At 41.5% G+C, this 19,641-nt stretch overlaps 1 protein-coding gene and 1 long non-coding RNA gene across 7 annotated transcripts in view; one reads left to right on the forward strand and one right to left on the reverse strand.

The window, feature by feature from the left end:
• KIRREL3 (kirre like nephrin family adhesion molecule 3) overlaps window positions 1-19,641 on the forward strand; it is a 614,569-nt gene that overhangs the window by 129,516 nt on the left and 465,412 nt on the right. The window lies entirely within an intron of this gene.
• Window positions 17,152-19,641, reverse strand: part of LOC142661700 (uncharacterized) — a 212,428-nt gene continuing 209,938 nt past the window's right edge. For all 5 annotated transcript variants that reach the window (XR_012850794.1, XR_012850795.1, XR_012850793.1 and 2 more), the window contains exons 5-6: window positions 18,430-18,566; window positions 17,152-18,314 (exon numbers count right to left, since the gene is read on the reverse strand). This is a non-coding gene — a long non-coding RNA (uncharacterized LOC142661700). The remainder of the gene's footprint in view (window positions 18,315-18,429; window positions 18,567-19,641) is intronic.

Consider the following 19,641-nt stretch of genomic DNA (forward strand, 5'->3'; position numbering starts at 1 on the left):
GATGTAAAACCATGCACAGCCACAACCGTATGTGAGGCGCTGCACCTGTGTATATCACGAGGGGGACCCAACTCTCGCTGGGGAAACTGCAGCCCCTTTAGCCTGCTGATTGGGGGGGGGGGGAGCATGTGAGTTGGACCCCCACCAATCAAATATTGATGGCCTGTCCTTACGATCCATGTCATGGAAAACCTTTTTAAGTTTGATCCCTGCAAAGTTTATCTTAAGTTCTCATCACTTCGGAAATGAGCAGAAAATATTTGCAGAATGTTTCTGAATTGGAAAGTGCTGCAGACACATGCCAGCCTGGGAGATGTCACTTTTGTCATCAGCTGGGTAATGGGGCCCTTTGGATAAGTTCGGCATATGCCCTAGGAGCATTCTCACCGCACACGCTGTACATAGTGTAAAAACGCTGTGTGAACAGAGCCTAACGCACAAAGGTGCCAAATCGTCTGCATTAAACTGCACATGCACTAAAATGACTACTATAGGGCACTCATATGGGACACATTTTTTGTATTTAAGGGATTAGGTTTACGAGGGAGGAACATAGAAGAAATCAAAATAAACGTCTTACTTACATTTGCCAAGGAGATTATCTATTTGAAACAGGAATAGCAAAATTTCCTCTCTTAACGGATAACTAATTCCAGACGTGTCGGCCACCGTTGCCGTTAACGTACGTCATTACATGAATTATTAAGCCGTGAGACGTGTGCTGCATTTGGGAAGTTTGCACTTGGTAACCTTAAATTGAAGTTAGATAGAAGTGGGAGTCAGGGGTTGGGGAACCTCGCTGGCCCAGGAGGCCGGGTATGTAGATAAGATGCGGCAGAACTTTACAGCTTCACTTCCTGGCTTAGGAGTTGGCGAGTCTCATAAAAATGTAATTAACTACTGCAAACTTGTGAGGACCCGGCTAACTCTAATTGAGTGATCAGCGCAGTCTGCATGGACGGAGACTTGCATACTAATTACTATATTATCCAACACCTGCTTCCCAGCACAGAGCAGAGTACAGGCTGGGGCAGAGGACGCTGCAGGACCGTTACTTTGTAGCAGGAACCTTTGCCTCGGACATCCCTGTCTACACTGTGCAGACCACGAAGGATACAATGTTCATATGTGTCTTTTCTGTTAGATTTTATCCACTGCGATTATTTATACTGGCAAACAGATGTTACATTGTAGTGAACAGGATTTTATTAAACTCCATTCACACGTGGCAGCTGAATACCTTGCATTTTAAAGACATGCCTCTTTTTTTTTTTACGGATTTTCAGGTTTTTTTCTCCCAAAAACAGAGTACAAAAAACTATTTTAAAAATAAAACACAAAAAACAAACAAAGAAAGCAAACTCTACCAGGACTTCAACAAAAGCAACTAAGAGAAAAAGGACACCTTCAGGCCTAGTTCATAGAGTTTTTTGCAGTCAGAAAAATCTGCCTCAAATCTTCTTCAGGGTTTGTGCACACGTAGTGACCAAAAACGTCTGAAAATACGGAGCTGTTTTCAAGGGAAAACAGCCCCTGATTTTCAGACGTTTTTTGAGCAACTCGTGTTTTTCGCGGCATTTTTCTCGGCGTTTTCTACGTCCGATTTTGGAGCTGTTTTCATTGGAGTCTATCAGAAAACGGCTCCAAAAACGTCCAAAGAAGTGTCCTGCATATAATGTATATAAGTGTCCCGCATATAATGTATATAAGTGTCCCGCATATAATGTATATAAGTGTCCCGCATATAATGTATATAAGTGTCCCGCATATAATGTATATAAGTGTCCCGCATATAATGTATATAAGTGTCCCGCATATAATGTATATAAGTGTCCCGCATATAATGTATATAAGTGTCCCGCATATAATGTATATAAGTGTCCCGCATATAATGTATATAAGTGTCCCGCATATAATGTATATAAGTGTCCCGCATATAATGTATATAAGTGTCCTGCATATAATGTATATAAGTGTCCCGCATGTAATGTATATAAGTGTCCCGCATGTAATGTATATAAGTGTCCCGCATGTAATGTATATAAGTGTCCCGCATGTAATGTATATAAGTGTCCCGCATATAATGTATAGAAGTGTCTCGCATATAATGTATATAAGTGTCCCGCATATAATGTATATAAGTGTCCCGCATATAATGTATATAAGTGTCCCGCATGTAATGTATATAAGTGTCCCGCATATAATGTATATAAGTGTCCCGCATATAATGTATAGAAGTGTCCCGCATATAATGTATAGAAGTGTCCTGCATATAATGTATATAAGTGTCCTGCACTTCTTTGCTGAGGCAGTCAATTTACGCGTCGTCGTTTGACAGCTGTCAAACGACTACGCGTAAATGACAGGTCGTCTGCACAATACATCGGCAAACCCATTCAAATGAATGGGCAGATGTTTGCCGACGTATTGTAGCCCTATTTTCAGACGTAAAACGAGGCATAATACGCCTCGTATACGTCTGAAAATAGGTCGTGTGAACCGAGCCTCAGGAATTTGTGCCGCGTTTTTCAGCCGCGGCCATTGAGCGCTGCGGGCACAAACACAGCGAAAACTGCATTTTTCTGCCTCCCATTGATGGCAATGGGAGGTCAGAAACAGAGGTGTGGGAGGAAAGAGCATGTCGTTTTTTTACCCCTCCGGCTCCCATTGAAATCAATGAGAAGCGATTTTGAAAGTTTTTGGGCGCGGTTTCCGAGTCAAAAACAACACCAAAAAACTCAGTGTGAACTAGGCCTCACATTCCTTAGGCCTCACATTCCTTAGGCCCTGTTCCCAGAGTTTTTGGGCGTATTTTTTGACGTGGAAACCGTGCCAAAAAAGTCTAAAACCGCCTCCCATTGATTTCAAGGGGAGGTGGAGCCGTTTTTTCCCCGCGAGTGGATAAAAAACGCTAGCTGGAAATAAAACAACTTGCTCTTTCCACCCGTGCTTCTGTCTTTGACCTCCCATTGATGTCAATGGGAGGCAGAGAAAGCGGTTTTTGCTGCGTTTTGGCCGCTCAGTGGCCACGGACTAAAATGCAGCAAAGAGAGTACAGGCAGGTCAAAATCTGCCTCAACATTCCTAAAGGAATTTTGAGGCAGATTTTTCCGCCTACAAAAAACTCTGTGAACAGGGCCTTATGGGGAAGGGGGGTGCACCAGTACCAGGGGAGGACGACGCTTTATTCTGCTTTTAAACAGCTGCAGCGTTACCAAACATTGTGACGACATGCGGTTTACCACAAAGTAGTTTGGTGTTAATATCCGCACATTTTTGCATGTAAACAACTGTTTGAGGCTGCGGCTCGACAGACTTTTTGTAGTGATCGATAACACGCTGTCCATAGGAATGCATTAGACTAGAACGATTTATCTCACTACAAAAAAATCGCTGTGACTGATCGCTCTCCATAGGAATGCAATGAGCAACTTGAAAATCTCTTCAGAATCGTTACAGACATGCGATTCTGTACATGACGGATTTCGGAGCTACACACTTGTCTGGAGCAATTTTGAAGAGATTTTCAAGCTGCTCAATGCATTCCTATGGAGTAAGTTATCGATCACTACAAAAAAATGTCTGTCAAGCCCCAGCCAAAGGCTATGTTCACACAGGGCGGATACGCTGTGTAAAAGGACACAGCCTATCTGCTTTGGGCGCCGTAAGGAATTCCGGTCGAAAAACGGTACCAAATTATGGTGCCGTTTTTCGGCCAGAATGTAAGGGTATGTTCACAAGGCAGCGTCCGTTACGGCTGAAATTACGGAGCTGTTTTCTGGAGAGAACAGCTCCGTAATTTCAGCCGTCAAGGCATGTTGAGGCGCCTTTCGCTGCGTCAATTACGGACGTAAAAAAATGACCGTCGGAACAGAACATCGTAAGACCCATTCAAATGAATGGGCAGATGTTTGCCGACGCTATCGAGCCGCATTTTCGGACGTAAATCGAGGCGGAAAACGCCCGAATTACGTCCGTAAATAAGCCGTGTGAACATACCCTAAACGCTGCGGAAAACTGGACATAAAAAACCCCACAAACTTACCCTCCACCATCTTGCAGCCCGGCCTACTTGGATGACGTTTCATCATATGTGACTGCTGCGCCTGTGATTGCGCCTGTGATTGGCTGCAGCGGTCACATGGGATGAAACGTCATCCCAGGAAGCCGGCCTGGATGAAGAAGCACAGAATTCTGGGTAAGTAGAAGATTAAAAAAAATTCTGAGTTGCATTTTGTGTGGTGGAATTGCAGCATTTCCGCCACAAAATACACAACACTTGCTATTTGTTGCGTGTTTTACTTCCTCATCGAATTCAATGGGGTTAACATGCAACAAAAAAGCAGCGATTACGCAAATACAATTGACGTGCTGCGGATTAAAAAAACACACTGCAGGTCAATTTGAGCGTTTTTTTCCCGCTCATCATTTACGCAGCGTGTGGATGAGATTTGTTATATTCTCATCCACTCTGCTGCTACTGTATTATGCTGCGGATCTGTTGTGGAAAATCAGCTGTATTTACGCTACGTGTGAACTTACCCCAACAGCTCAGTGTTCGGCCACTACGTTCTACTTTAACTCAGCGGAGACGTCTGTGATAATAACGCTACTATACTGTGTGGGTGTATACGGTATATGTCCTGAATAAGCCATATGTATGTACATATATAGCAATATATAGAACTGTCACTCCAATTTAGCACATGAAACTGCCATGTAAACATGACACCAGTCTGATAACATTTGCAACCTTAAGGATGTCAAACTACCGGCAAAAGGACATATTTATATATATACACACACACACACACACACACACACACACACACACCGTCAAGATTATCAATACAGAAAAACATAGGAGAATCTTGTGATGGCTTAAAAAACAAAACACAAAAATAACACACATACTGACTAAAAACGGAACATTTGCAGCTTAAAAGGCGACTTACATGAGTAGTGTTATATCAGCTTCTTCTCATCCACAGCTGCCAGATAATAGGTATCAAATTATTACTATAAAGACTTGGCTTTATTTTTTGGGCTGTGTTCTTGTGCTAAATCATAGCATTCTCCAGTCACATCTAAAGCTGCATTTATAAGCCTGCTGGTTGCCACTGGACACAGACTGCAGTTTAAAGAGGACCTGTTACGCTGGTTTACTGATCTAAACAGCGCTGTCTCTGATTCAGCGCTGTTTTTTCCCCCTGAAACCACTCCCCACCCCCGTTCCAGAGATATGGCCACACTTGTTGGATCGCCATATGTTGATTTGCTGTATTTAGCCATCGGGGCGTGAACTATTCTCATTTTGCATTGTGCTGATTGCTCAGCATCAGAAGCAGGGGAGCTAGCTCCATCGTGTTGGAAAATTGCAGCAAATTAGCATATAGGGAGCCAACACAACAGTGGCCATATCTCTGGAATGGGGGACAGGGGGTCCAGGAACAAAAAAAAACAAAAAAATGCACTATAATCAGGGAGGCAGCGCTATTCAGGTCAGTAAACCAGCTAAACTCTTTAAAAACTCAATAGACAACCATGTGATCCTATTTAGCTGTGCGCTGCATTTTGGTACAAGGTAACAGCTATTTTTCCTGGAAAACTATAGACACCTCGGCAAATCCCAAAGGACTATTGTTAATCGGGCGTCACTGGTATCCGTTATGCGACAGTCCCGACACTCCGTTGTGGCTGCCGTTATAAACAGGTTATATAAAAGCAGCAAAATAATAATGTGGTGCAAATGTGAAGTTTTCCATTCACTGTCTTATCCTAAGCAGCATAATGCTCCACCAATCCTTCCAGCAGCAGAAAATAACAATGCAGACCCCTGTGGTAGCAAATGTGTTTATGAAATCCCCCCTTTACATTAAAGCAGGGAAGCCAGGAGCAAGAGCCAAGATATTCGGCAGAGGTTCAGCTTGAAGCCACTGATACACTGCGATACGCTCCAAATGAGTTCAAGTAACAGGCTCCAAGAGAGAACCGTTATTGAACAGGCTACGTCCATGCCAGGGCTGCGTCCAAAAACCTGAGCGCCAGCCCTTTTCTAAAGACCCCATTACTGCTCTGTTGTTTACGACCAGCTGGAGACCAGCGATCCAATCCAGAACCGTGTTAAATATCTGAGCTACAAAATCAAAGTAATCCATAAACATTTCATAGTCATTACTATTCCGGAATCAGTTCACAATGATAAATCGCTGTACGGAATATCACGTAAGTGTCAGATTGGGTCAATACGTGAGGAACGTATTAAAGATTCTTATTGGTTGTATATTGAAATGTCCCCGTCCCCCCGTGTTAGTCCATGGATCTGTGCATATGACCGTGGTTTTATACAACGGTATTTCGTACACGTAAAAAACGCTCAGAATTCGATCTGCGTTGCGTTTTTTTAATCCGCAGCTTTTCAGTTGTATTTCTGTAAATGCTGCTTATTTGTTGCGGATTTTCCCCATTTGAATGCAACGGGGAGGTAAAACCCGCAACAAATAGCAGATATTGCTTTTTTTGCGGAAGAAAAGAAGCGATTCCGTCGAAAAAAAAGCAACTAAAAATGTAAAAATCTTATACTTAACCAGAATTCTGTGTTGCTTCGTCCAGGTCGGCCTCCTGGGATGACTTTTCATCCCATATGACCGATGCGGCCAATCACAGGCTAATCGCAGGCTGCAGCGGTCACATGGGATGAAACGTCATCCCAGGAGGCCGGGCTGCAGAGGGACGCGTGCTCATGGTTACGGAAGTATGAATCTTTTTTTTTTTTTTAGGTGCAGTTTTCCGCAGCGGACATCCCGATCAAAAACTGCACCACAATTTGGTGCGGTTTTTCGGCCGGAATTCCATGCGGCACACAGGGCATATACGCAGTGCGCATTTATGCAGCGTATCCACCCCGTGTGAACATAACCTATGGGGTCCCTCGTGCCAAGCAGAAACTCATTCTTTTTCTCCTTTAGCTGTGAAACAAACTATTGATAAGGCCTCATGCACACGAACGTGTTTTTGCGCATCGCAATTTATCCGTAAAAGTGCGGATGAATTGCGGACCCATTAATTTCTATGGGCCCATACACACGACCGTGGTTTACATGGACCGTGTGGGGGCCGCAATTGTGGCCCGCAAAATCTCAGGACAAGTCATTTTATGGTCCACAATTGCAGTCCGGCACCATTGAAATTAATGCACATATTTTGTGTGTATGGTCAGCGATGCGGATGTCCCAAGGATGACACTCCGCGGCCGTCCGTGCCGGTTATCACAGGCGGTGCACGCGGCTACGGCCATGTGCATGAGGCCTAAGTCTTAAACAGCCTATCCGCCGCTTCTCTGAAGTTAAAACTCGGATAAACTACTATGAGGAGCTCACTGCAGCGGTGCGAGGTTCCCTATTCTCCTTCCAGAAAATATGGGTGCCATGGATAGGGGAACCCCTTATCTAAGAAAACTGACAGGTGCGCAGGTTCGAGATTCCTTACTAATTTTCAACTATTTCCTTGGCCCACCCACTTTCCCCCCGTTCCTAGTTTTCCACGAATAAATTTGGCCCGTTGGTTAACTTACTGGAACTCAGCCTATTAAATTGCATGTTTATTCAATTGTGTCATTGTCCCATCTGTATCTTCTTCACTATAAATGCAATAATGTACAGTTGTTCTGCATTGTTAAAATTGAATAAAACCATTTGGGGGAAGTAAACGTTTCTATGCTAGCTCTCTGTTCAAATGTCGCAAGCGGCCAAAAAGCCACAAAAATTTAAAATTTTCCCCCGCTCTTGAGACTTATAAAAAGTGGGTGGGGCTTAGAGAAAGGGGGAATGGCCACCCATAGCCCGACGCATTTATTATCATTTTGTAAATTATAGCAGAAATCTACACCAGCGGAGATTTCTTTCAGTGTCGCATTGACAGTCTAAGATGTGACAAATCTTACCCCAGCTTGTTTTTTTTATTAAGATTGGCGCAGTCCGATTACTTTACATCTCCCCCATTGTTTAAATAAAAATTAAAAATGAATGACGCCTAAAAATACTGATCCCTATTGATGGGTTATTGATTAGATATGAATGTTTGATCAGTTGGGGTCTGAGCATGTGGATCTCCAGGGATGCGATGAATTAAGGACTTCTAATGCCTTTGCCTTTTTGTTTTGCTGAAAGAACACAACTCTTAATTTTAACATTGCAATATAGCCCGAACAGCGCTGGGTTGAGAGTGGCGTTGTGTCGGGAAATGTAAGATAGTGGTCCTATAAGAACAAAAATATGGACACAATACTGATAAAGCCGTAGCTGAAAGGATACATATTCCGCATCTGTATTTTATATGTATCGGACTACGGAACACATTGTAAGATTTTCTGTATAAATTCAAACACATGAACATAAAATATAAAGAGGGTTGTACTGTATGTAGTAGAGAACTCCAGATAAAATGTTAGGTCTTAAAGGGGTTTTCAGAGTTTTTTTTTAAAAAAAATACCTACACTACATGTATCTGAATGCTCACAAGGCGATGTCACCACAGCTAACAATTTGTTGTTTTTAATCTTCATTATCTTACCCATCTCAGTGCAGTGTCCTTGTGTGGACGCTGCCAGGGTTTCTGTGAGTGGGATTACTATGTAAAGGACTACAGTTCCCAGGATTCCTCTCTCTTCTCCCAGATATTGCCTATATTTACAGCTGCCTGTATGCCCCTCTATTACAAGGTGTAATAAGGAAGTGCTGTAATTACTCACTGTCTGCTACTGACACTACTCTTCAGTTCTGCTGCTGGACTCTGCATGTGAAACAACCAGCCCACACAAGCAGGAGATAAACACCAGGAGCATGGTATTGTGACTGCATGTAACACTGGCTTACAGAGGCATTTCAGCTACAGACAGCACATTAATAATTGACTCATCTTATTGATGTTAAACCATCTGCACACAATTTTCAAATACTGGAAACCCCTTTTAATAAAGGGGTATATTGTCTGGGACTCTCTGGCGTATAATTTTCACTCATAAATTGGGAGCCCTGTCGTACCCTGTTTATTGCTTCCATGTCAACAGATATTTTCAGCAGTATCCATTGCGATCAGCATGTCTGGCTGTGCGGCTGTGTAGGGGGTGATGTTCTCGGGATCCGCAACAAGTTACCACAGTTATTAACATTTCTAGAGATATTCCTAATTTAAAGAATTTTACTTATGGACAAGCACTGCGCTCAGACTCATTAGCTGATGTTATGTATGTATGGGGTATTTGATATCATGTATGTATGGGGTATTTGATATCATGTATGTATGGGGTATTTGACATCATGTAGGTACAGGGTATTAGACATCATCTATGTATGGGTTATTGGTTGTCATGTATGTACGGGGTATTTGATATCATCTTTGTACGGGGTATTTGACGTCATGTATGTACGGGGTATTTGATGTCATGTATGTACGGGATATTTGATGTCATGCGTGTACGGGGCATTTGAGGTCATGTATGTACGGGGCATTTGATGTCGTCTTTGTGCAGGGTATTTGGTCTCCGGTAGATTGTGTTTTCTTGGCTGCACATTAGATAATCTCTAAACCAGAAACAGAAGTTATTTAACCAAAAATCCATATTGGAAATCTGTATGGTAAATTGCATACTATTGATTGCAGTCATGATGTTATTTATAGGATTTTTTTCTATCCCGTCCTCTCATATTCCTTTCTTCAGTGAGGAAGGGGAAATTAAAGTGTGAAGTTGTCCATAGATAATTTGAATTGATTGATTAAATAACACCACAATGTAACACATGAAGTGTGTTAAATTTCCAGAGGGGGTAAGATACACGTTACTAGTGCGGATTGCCAGATACTCATTACAGGAGTGATAACGCTCTGTATTCTGCTCCGTACTGGCCGCTTATTTTATCATATGCACATACATAATGTCACTTGTCCTACATGATACACTAAGTATCTGATGAAAAAGAAATCATAAGAGAATCACCAGGAGGCTCCAATCCATCACTAGGGACATTCAGATTCAGTATTAGAGCTACTCGCAGGCATAAGCCCTGGATAAAATATCAGGCAACAATTCACGTGGCAGACATTGGATTGTGGGGTCTTGATAACTTAAAGTGAAGCTCCGTCTTTAAATAACATTGGCTTTCTAGTCAGCAAATACAGAATCCAGCATATATGTAGCATCTCTCTATTATCCTTTCTACTGTTTTCACCTATCTTCTTCATATTCCAGAAAAAAAAAATCTCTTCCGAAAAGGAAACTGTCAGCAAGCTGTTGTTGGCATGTTTGTATATGTGTGTTTGTAATAAGTGTTAATTATGTGTATTAAGAATGGGCTCTATAAGTCTGATTGGTTCATTAAGAGATTTATACCCCCTAATAGATCTAATGCAAGTATCAGATTATGCAAACGGTCTGTCAACAGCAGCTGGCCCTGACTATTGACTGTTTTCTATGTAGCAGTAGATAAAAATGACTTGCAAAATGAACAACACCAGAGGAGGTCATAAATATTAATATCCTATATATAATTTTACGATGCTGGAATTTCCTGACTATAGAGCCAATGTTACTCATGGGAGGATCTTCTGAAGGGATTCTGGGTATTTTTAATGCTTTTATTACATAGTAATGCAATCTGTTTAAAAAAATATATAAATTTAAAAAAAAAATGACAAGAACAACAGCGATCTTAAATAAGAGGTGGTCAGGATGCTACGTCTGGAAATACCGAAACTAAACGCTCTCCGCTTTTCCTCTTTTGTAGTTTTGATGGAAAAATGAAACAATGTGCAAAGCAACAAAATGAAATGATCAATAGACATTGATTCCAGGATTGCTAATAATGGATTATGGATATGGATGAAAATATTTCATAAACCCTTCAGCCATTGAGATCTTATTTATTTAGCCTTCCTTTTTATTCACAGTGGAAATAACATTTAAAAGGGGGAATGCCGCGTAATCTTCCCTCTCCAGGGTTACAGTAAACGAGTGCCCGCTCTGCTTAATTAAACATGAACAATGTCTACTAATGAACGGCCAGGAATACACAAACTGCGGCTTGTACTGCGAGGTGACTACAAGTCCTGTTCTTTAAAAAGACCAAATCACTGTCCTAATTTGACAGGAGAGCAGTTCCAATCTCAGACATGGGCAGTGAGCTTGAAATCCAGGCAGAATTTGTCTCTGGTTTGTCAGACCTTTGTAAATTCTGTTGCTAGGCAACCATCAATCGCACTGCCGCGATGTGCTACTGCTTTGCTACCTAATGCTATTATCCGCTGTTGATTACCTTTTCCAGTCCATTGAACCCTGTTAAAGCCAGAGACTTCCCTTACATAGCTATCTTTGGCAGTAGCCGGCCACCATCTCTTGGAAAACTTCCCTTTTAGTCCATTCAAAAACACCCCTGGCCTGTACAGATACTGGGAACAATGTGGGCACAGCTGCCAGTTTCTACTTGGTTTCTGCCAAGCAGCCTCAAAAATACAGGTTGTCTCCAAAATTTACATGTACACTGTATCTCTGAATTACCGAGCGGACAGCTTAGCAAAATAATTATTCTCGAAAAGAAGGGACTATAGGTCCAGGGCCCAACATACGTTCAGCAACCACAAAACAGCTCTAAGCATTGACGACAAAAAAAAAATGTATTCCCCATTTCATTTTTAGGTTGGGTTCACACACAGGGACCTTGAGGGAGGATGCAAGTTATGTTTTTTTTTTTGTAACAATCGATTGTGAAGGTTTGTTACTTTTAACGTAAGCTCAATGCCACACTGGTGAAGTAAAGGGTGCAGGATGCTTCATTAAGCTCAAATGTCTCACTATACACAGAAGTGAACACGGACCCAGTTTTACTATTCTGTTAATTGGCTAAGAAAGGGATTAACTGAATTAAACCCATACCTAAATGTATGGAGCCACATTCCCATGCGGCAGATTACAGTAAGACAGTCAGAAGTGTGGGGAGTCAGAATCTAAAATACCGGGTAACCACATGAACATGATTGATTGATAGATTAAATAGATGTGGGGCTGTGACATCCCCCCCCCCCCACAGGCACAAAAAGCCTGTTATTATTCCTGCATTAACATTTTCATAAACACACCACGCCACTTGCAGAAAGTAATTACACGTCAGCATTTGCAGCCTCGGCTTTGGAGGGGAGATCAGAACTCCTACAGGTAGGAAAAAAATCAAATTGTCACTGCCTGTCAGGTACAGGGCACACGAGTGCTGCTGGGCAGGAAACCTCAGGCCAGATTCAGCTGCTGGACAGCTCCGGGTGAGGGGAAAGTGTGAGGACAGAAAGCAGCGGCTACACATTCCTATTATTTACCAACCTAAATCCAAAAATCTGTGCAGAAAAGTAGAAGAATAGAGGTTGTGGATTTGTCACAGATTTTTAGTGCATTGAAATCTGCGACAATTTACAGCATAATACATGTGTATAGGGCTTCAAAACCCTATCAAAGTCTGAATGTGGCCTTTGTGCATGTTCACACATGGAAGATACATGTGAATGGGGTTTTTTCTGCAGCATGTGCATGGATTTCTGCAATCCTTATTCGGATAAATAGGACAGTCTATAGAAACTTTTGCAACAAATCTGCTGCATGTGAACATAGGATGGTGTTAGAAAGGAGCCATGGAGACGTCTACGAAGATTACATTCTGAGGCCGAAACGCATACATAACTTATAATTTTCACAGCTGAAGGTTTGTTACACTTATATCCAGTCTAGACAATCCTCTGTGGGATAAACACATCAGCAGCAAAAATCTCTCGCCTGCAGGTTTGATACAAAGTATCAGTGCAGGTAAAATATATTAGTCTGGAATCCAGGCTGTTTAATTCAAAGGATTGTCTAGACTGGATACAATTGTAACAAACCTTCAGCAGTGAAAAGTAATAGGTCAATAGTTTTGAGCCTCTGTATGTAAATAATGTTGCCATTCACTGACAACAAGCAGCAAGCTTTAAATATTTTGAGATACTGAAACACAGCCTAATAGGAAATTGCAGAATTTTTCATTATACAGGGATTATGATCTATTTCCATAAAACCTTTTAATATCTGTAAATCGCCCTCCAGACCTGCGTCATTATGGAGAGGTGACTGGGTTTAGCGTGAAATAATTTAGTGTTTTGTGCTATTCCATAGGCACTACAAGTTAACATTGCAAATTCAGTAATGATTGATTTTAGAAAATGTTTGTATATGAAGGAAATCTTCCTGACTCCTAAACCCATTGTTAATAAGAACGTTTCCATTTTTGCATTTACATTGCCTTATTACATACAACCTGATGCCGTCTGCGTATGAGGAAATCACCAGACACATCCAATTTATAAAAAAGAAGAAAACAAACTAGAAGAAATGTGGTGGATTGAATGTCTGTCAATGGGATGACAAGGCTTCATCCTCATGATGGGTTCAGTCGAGAACTTTACTCATGGCCATGATACATATGTGGAATAGGAAGCAAATGATGGGAAACTTTGTGATGATCGCACAGTATTAGGAACGTATCAGTGCTAGGGCACCTGCTGAAGTAACAAATAAGTGCAAATAATATGCATGTAAATGGTATACAGATTACATGTACATCACTGGAGGGGCCACAAGGTCCAATCCTGTTTTGATCCAATGAAAATTGTAGCTGTCACTACTGGTCAACCCTCAGATAAGGAGCTTTGATCTTCTCCCCTTTCTACGCAATCCCAGAATGACGGCACAATTGTACCCTTGTGAAGGTCTTGCAGAGGCCACCTTGAAAGACGTGTTATATAATGACATATAATGTTTAACACGACTCCCTGTAGGTCAATAAATAATTGATGTGTGAATACAATCCACAAACAGCATTGCATAATATGTTGGCACTATATAAATAATGAAATATGAATACATCATATTGTGTGCCGTGCTGGGTGGTAACTGCACCTGTGTGACATTGAGGTGGTTGGTTAAAGGAGTGTCTAATTGGTTTTATTTAAATCAACAGCTATACAGAGTGAATACTTCTCACAGCTGAGGATTTGCTACAATATCAAGTCTTGTGTATACTATTACCGAGAAATTATTTCTAGTGCTCAAATCTTTTAGTGGGTTGCTACGTAAAAGAAGAACTTTGGGCATTCCCGATACCCGGTGTTGTACCGAGGGCAGAGTCGGAGAGGGCGGAGCATGACACAAGGATTCTCTTTTTGGTCCTCTCTGAATCCCTGTGTTGCTGCTCGGGCCCCCTCAGGCCTTGCACTGCCCATCCCTCATACAAAATGTTCAGAATCTGAGGTTATTAGAATCCTGCTTAATCTGAAAATAATAACGGTAAAAGATTTTCTATGCGAAAGCAACAATATAGCCACCCCAGACATAAATGCTTTCTGCGGGCTTCAGATTGTGAACGTCTACGGCACTGTTTACATCTGTTTGACTATATAATTGGCCAGTCTTTACAGAAGTGATGGAAATTACAGCCATTAATAGAGTAACTGTGTACCTGTGACCCCGCACTGCTCTGCTCCTGTTACCTACTGTACCTTTAATGAGACATTGTTACATTTGCAGATGAACAGGATAAAATGTGCTGTGTGTAAATCTGAGAAGCCCAACGTGAGATTCGATTAGATTAAACCTCATTTTGGGAATAAAGTCAATGTATTTACCTTTACATTGATGGTCTGTCTGGGGAGAGAAAAGCCAAGAGCAGATAGGCCGAACTGTGTTTCCACGAGCTGTGAGGCTGAGAGCTGTAAATATAAAATCCTACATTATGTAAACTCATTAGTTGCTGCTAAACGCTTCTCGAAATGGTGAGAAGAATCTCTGTTGTTGTGTGCGCAAAATTCAATTCACAATTCCGTTTAGCCTGAATGTTTGTTCTGTTAACTCTAAATCCATATTACCCTTAAGTAATGTATATAAAAATGGATTCAGTGAGTATATACATATTACATTACTTGTATTGTACTGAACCTGAGTTACATCCTGTATTATACTCCAGAGCTGCACTCACTATTCTGCTGGTGGAGTCACTGTGTACATACATTACATTACTTATCCAGTACTGATCCTGAGTTACATCCTGTATTATACTCCAGAGCTGCACTCACTATTCTGTTGGTGGAGTCACTGTGTACATACATTACTTATCCTGTGCTGATCCTGAGTTATATCCTGTATTATACTCCAGAGCTGCACTCACTATTTTGCTGGTGGAGTCACTGTGTACATACATTACATGATTTATCCTGTACTGATCCTGAGTTACATCCTGTATTATACTCCAGAGCTGCACTCACTATTCTGCTGGTGGAGTCACTGTGTACATATATTACATTACTTATCCTGTATTGATCCTGAGTTACATCTTGTATTATACTCCAGAGCTGCACTCATTATTCTCCTGGTGGAGTCACTGTGTACATACATTACTTATCCTGTACTGATCGTGAGTTACATCCTGTATTATACTCCAGAGCTGCACTCACTATTCTGCTGGTGGAGTCACTGTGTACATACATTACATGATTTATCCTGTACTGATCCTGAGTTACATCCTGTATTATACTCCAGAGCTGCACTCACTATTTTGCTGGTGGAGTCACTGTGTACATACATTACATGATTTATCCTGTACTGATCCTGAGTTACATCCTGTATTATACTCCAGAGCTGCACTCACTATTCTGCTGGTGGAGTCACTGTGTACATACATTATATTACTTATCCTGTACTGATCCTGAGTTATATCCTGTATTATACTCCAGAGCTGCACTCACTATTCTGCTGGTGGAGTCACTGTCTACATACAATACATTACTTATCCTGTACTGATCCTGAGTTACATCTTGTATCATACCCCAGACTCCTGCACTCTTCTGCATGTGAAATGTGCTGATAGTAACATGTTAACCAGTCGGACAAGTGTCTACATCCACAAGATTTTTGTGACGTCACTTCTTATATTACCATATGCTATCATGAGGTGAGAGAAAGTAGAAAGTAGCCTATTTTAGGAATTTGATTTCCAAGTAAATGTCCCGATCTCTCCTGATAAAGTGGCCGATTCTGATAATATATCAATATTAGTGTATCCCATTACCCATATATAGAAGTGTATGGTCACCTAAAATCAGTGCTCTCCAGCTGCTGCTGCAAAACTACAACTCCCTGTATGCAGCTGCCAGGGCATGTTGAGAGTTGTTTCACAAAAGTTTTTCAGCTTTTGCGAAACAACTCCCAACATGCCCTGTTTCCAAGCATCTAGTTGATGACTACTGTATTAAATAAACCTGCACTATAATAGATCCTAAATAATACAGTAAACAGAAAGGCAGTCACATCATATTGATGACATCACGCTGGATTGAGGGCAGACAGTAATGTAAGGGTTAACAGTTTCAGTCTCCGTTCAGTAAAGATTCAGAATATAGAATTTCACTTGACTTGTTAAAACTCTTCAAGTGGAAGGCTTCGAATACTGGAATAATATGCCTCACAGGCTCTACATTCAATTTTTAATGTCTTTTATCTATACTTTTTCCATGAGGAAAATTACAACTTTGTAATAACTTGAGCCCAGTGGTTTTATTTTCACAGTTCTGCTCTGAGCTCCAATATTCACTTTCCTTTTCTTAAAAACCTTTTTTTTTTTTGTTGCCCTTAAACGATATTTTCATCTGCCCTCGTATTAAACCTAATGCAAAAGGGAATTACAAACAAGCATTTAGAATGCAGTAAACACATTACAGGCGGCTATTGAGTGGATACTTTACAAGACGGCAATCTGTAAATTGTGTCAGTTGAAGGGGAGAAAGCAGGACCGTGGATCACTTCATGCATTGATTTGAATAGTTTGTTGCAAATGTTTCTGGGGATGTGAGTGATTCGGATGAGTAAAATGTATCAAAGTGTAACTGTACAATATATATGTATTCGTATCCAACCCAATCTGGCATCTTTATCCTGATAACATGGCAGCGAATGCAATGAAAACCACAACCAAATTATTCCTAGTACAATCCAGGATTGAGGCTCAATCTCATCAGCACATGTGGAATAATAACCTGATATTGCTCATTGGTGGACTAGATGCTTGTAGTTTAGAATCATTCCTTTATTGGTGACAATAAGACCTTTCAATATTTTGCACCCTCTCCACGACAATGTGTTATATATAATTATATACTGGGTGACTAGACAACTTATTATAAAGAGGTATAATGATGTGTATATCACAATTACTGTTGGTTTGAAGTTTCTTAAATTTGCCATTACATCATGTACTGTGTCACCTATGGACCTCATTTTACATTTATATAGATTTAATCTTCATATACAGCAAAGTCACTCTGTAAATACATTAATTGTCCTATACTAATCCTGAGTTACAACCTATATTATACTACAGAGCTGCATTCGCAATTCTGTAGGCTTCAGAGCTGAACTCTCCCAGCATTCCCTGCTTCTTCAGTGTCTGCACATAGCTTGATCTGGTAATTTGCCTTCTGGGAAGTGTCATCTTTATACCAGGCATTGTACAGTCAACTCATGTAGGAAAAACATACTGCCCCTTGCATTCTAGGAGATCAGCTAAGCTCTTCTTTTTTTTTTACGTCCACAAGCTTGCCGACTGTTTCCAATAGCAACCATCAGAATTCCAACTGCAGCTCTGGGCTATAATACAGATTAGTAATGTTATGTATTTGCAGAGTTAAACAACTTGTATGTGGATTATATATACACCCCAACTGTAATATGGTGTTAATACCCAATAATATCATGTAGTGTGGTCGCCATAAAAAACAATTCCAATTGGTAATAAGTTGCATCTTGTATTTTATGATATTTTGTATCTGTGGAACTTACAGCTATCCAAGTATCTCATCTGCACAAAACTGTATTAAATCACCTTCCTTCTATAGCGCAAGCTTTCCAATGCCAGCTTCATCAGTTCCGAGTAATTTTTTTCGGCTTTCCTTATTAAGGCAGAGAGCACTGTAGTATAAGATGCCAGGAAACATGTCTTTACAATGTAGTCAAGTAATCGCTCCATTGATCAATGGCTGAAACATGGTGCCTGTCCTAACCAACTGACATTAACAGTTTGGTGTCACCTCCATAGCGCGTTGCATCATGAAGACGGTGTCCCCGAGGTGAGGGCCTGCGTGCCTGTGCTTGTCGAATGAGATAGGAATCAGTCTAAATAAAATTCACTGCATGAAAACCGCTCGCTAGTAATACGGTTGTGTCTACTTGCTCCCACCGAGCTGTGAAATCTGTTCTGAGATTGGAAAATAAGAACCATCAATGCTTCACGACCATCAATAGGTCAGGTCGTATTCTCCACTCTGGAGGCAAACTATTTTTTTAAAATGGGGGAGAAAAAAACGCAATACCTCAGCACTACACAACAGAACATTCCTTATTGCTGTTTACAGAACATTAGGCTCAGGTTTGGTGATCGAAGCTCGAGGCTGGTGTGGTCCTATGTCAGCCTGTCCTGTGCTGATGAATATTCAGCGAGACCTCACATCTGTGAGAAGGAATAAATAGGGCCAGTTACATTATACCAGTGCAGCATGTCAGACACACATCACCAGATCTGCAGCAAAGGCTGTTAATAGCAGTATAACAGTATACGAGTATGTAATAATTAGCTGAATAGGTGAATTAAACCCTGTATAGAATATATGGCAATGCAGGTTCACAGCTTTGTATTTTAATGCTCTCAACTCAGGGCAAAATTTCTCAGAAGATGAAAAGTTTGTAAAGCTGCCCACACACTTACAATAGCGGTCATCTGACATCTATTCCTCCCGACTCCTCCATACACGCTCAGCGGACAGCAATTCATCCTGACTCCTCCATACACACGTACGCTCGGCCTACAGCAATTCATCCTGACTCCTCTATACACGTGCACGCTCGGCCTACAGCAATTCATCCTGACTCCTCCATACACGTGCACGCTCGGCCTACAGCAATTCATCCTGACTCCTCCATACACACGTACGCTCGGCCTACAGCAATTCATCCTGACTCCTCCATACACACGTACGCTCGGCCTACAGCAATTCATCCCGACTCCTCCATACACACGTACGCTCGGCCTACAGCAATTCATCCTGACTCCTCCATACACACGTACGCTCGGCCTACAGCAATTCATCCTGACTCCTCCATACACGTGCATGCTCGGCCAAAAGCAATTCATCCTGACTCCTCCATACACGTGCACACTCGGCCTACAGCAATTCATCCTGACTCCTCCATACACGTGCACACTCGGCCTACAGCAATTCATCCTGACTCCTCCATACACATGTACGCTCGGCCGACAGCAATTCATCCCTACTCCTCCATACACACGTATGCTCGGCCTACAGCAATTCATCCCTACTCCTCCATACACACGTATGCTCGGCCTACAGCAATTCATCCTGACTCCTCCATACACATGTACGCTCGGCCAAAAGCAATTCATCCCGACTCCTCCATACACGTGCATGCTCGGCCAAAAGCAATTCATCCCGACTCCTCCATACACACGTACGCTCAGCCTACAGCAATTCATCCCGACTCCTCCATACACACGTACACTCAGCCTA

The sequence above is a fragment of the Rhinoderma darwinii genome, chromosome 10 (assembly GCF_050947455.1).
Source record: "Rhinoderma darwinii isolate aRhiDar2 chromosome 10, aRhiDar2.hap1, whole genome shotgun sequence".
Lineage (NCBI taxonomy): Eukaryota > Metazoa > Chordata > Amphibia > Anura > Rhinodermatidae > Rhinoderma > Rhinoderma darwinii.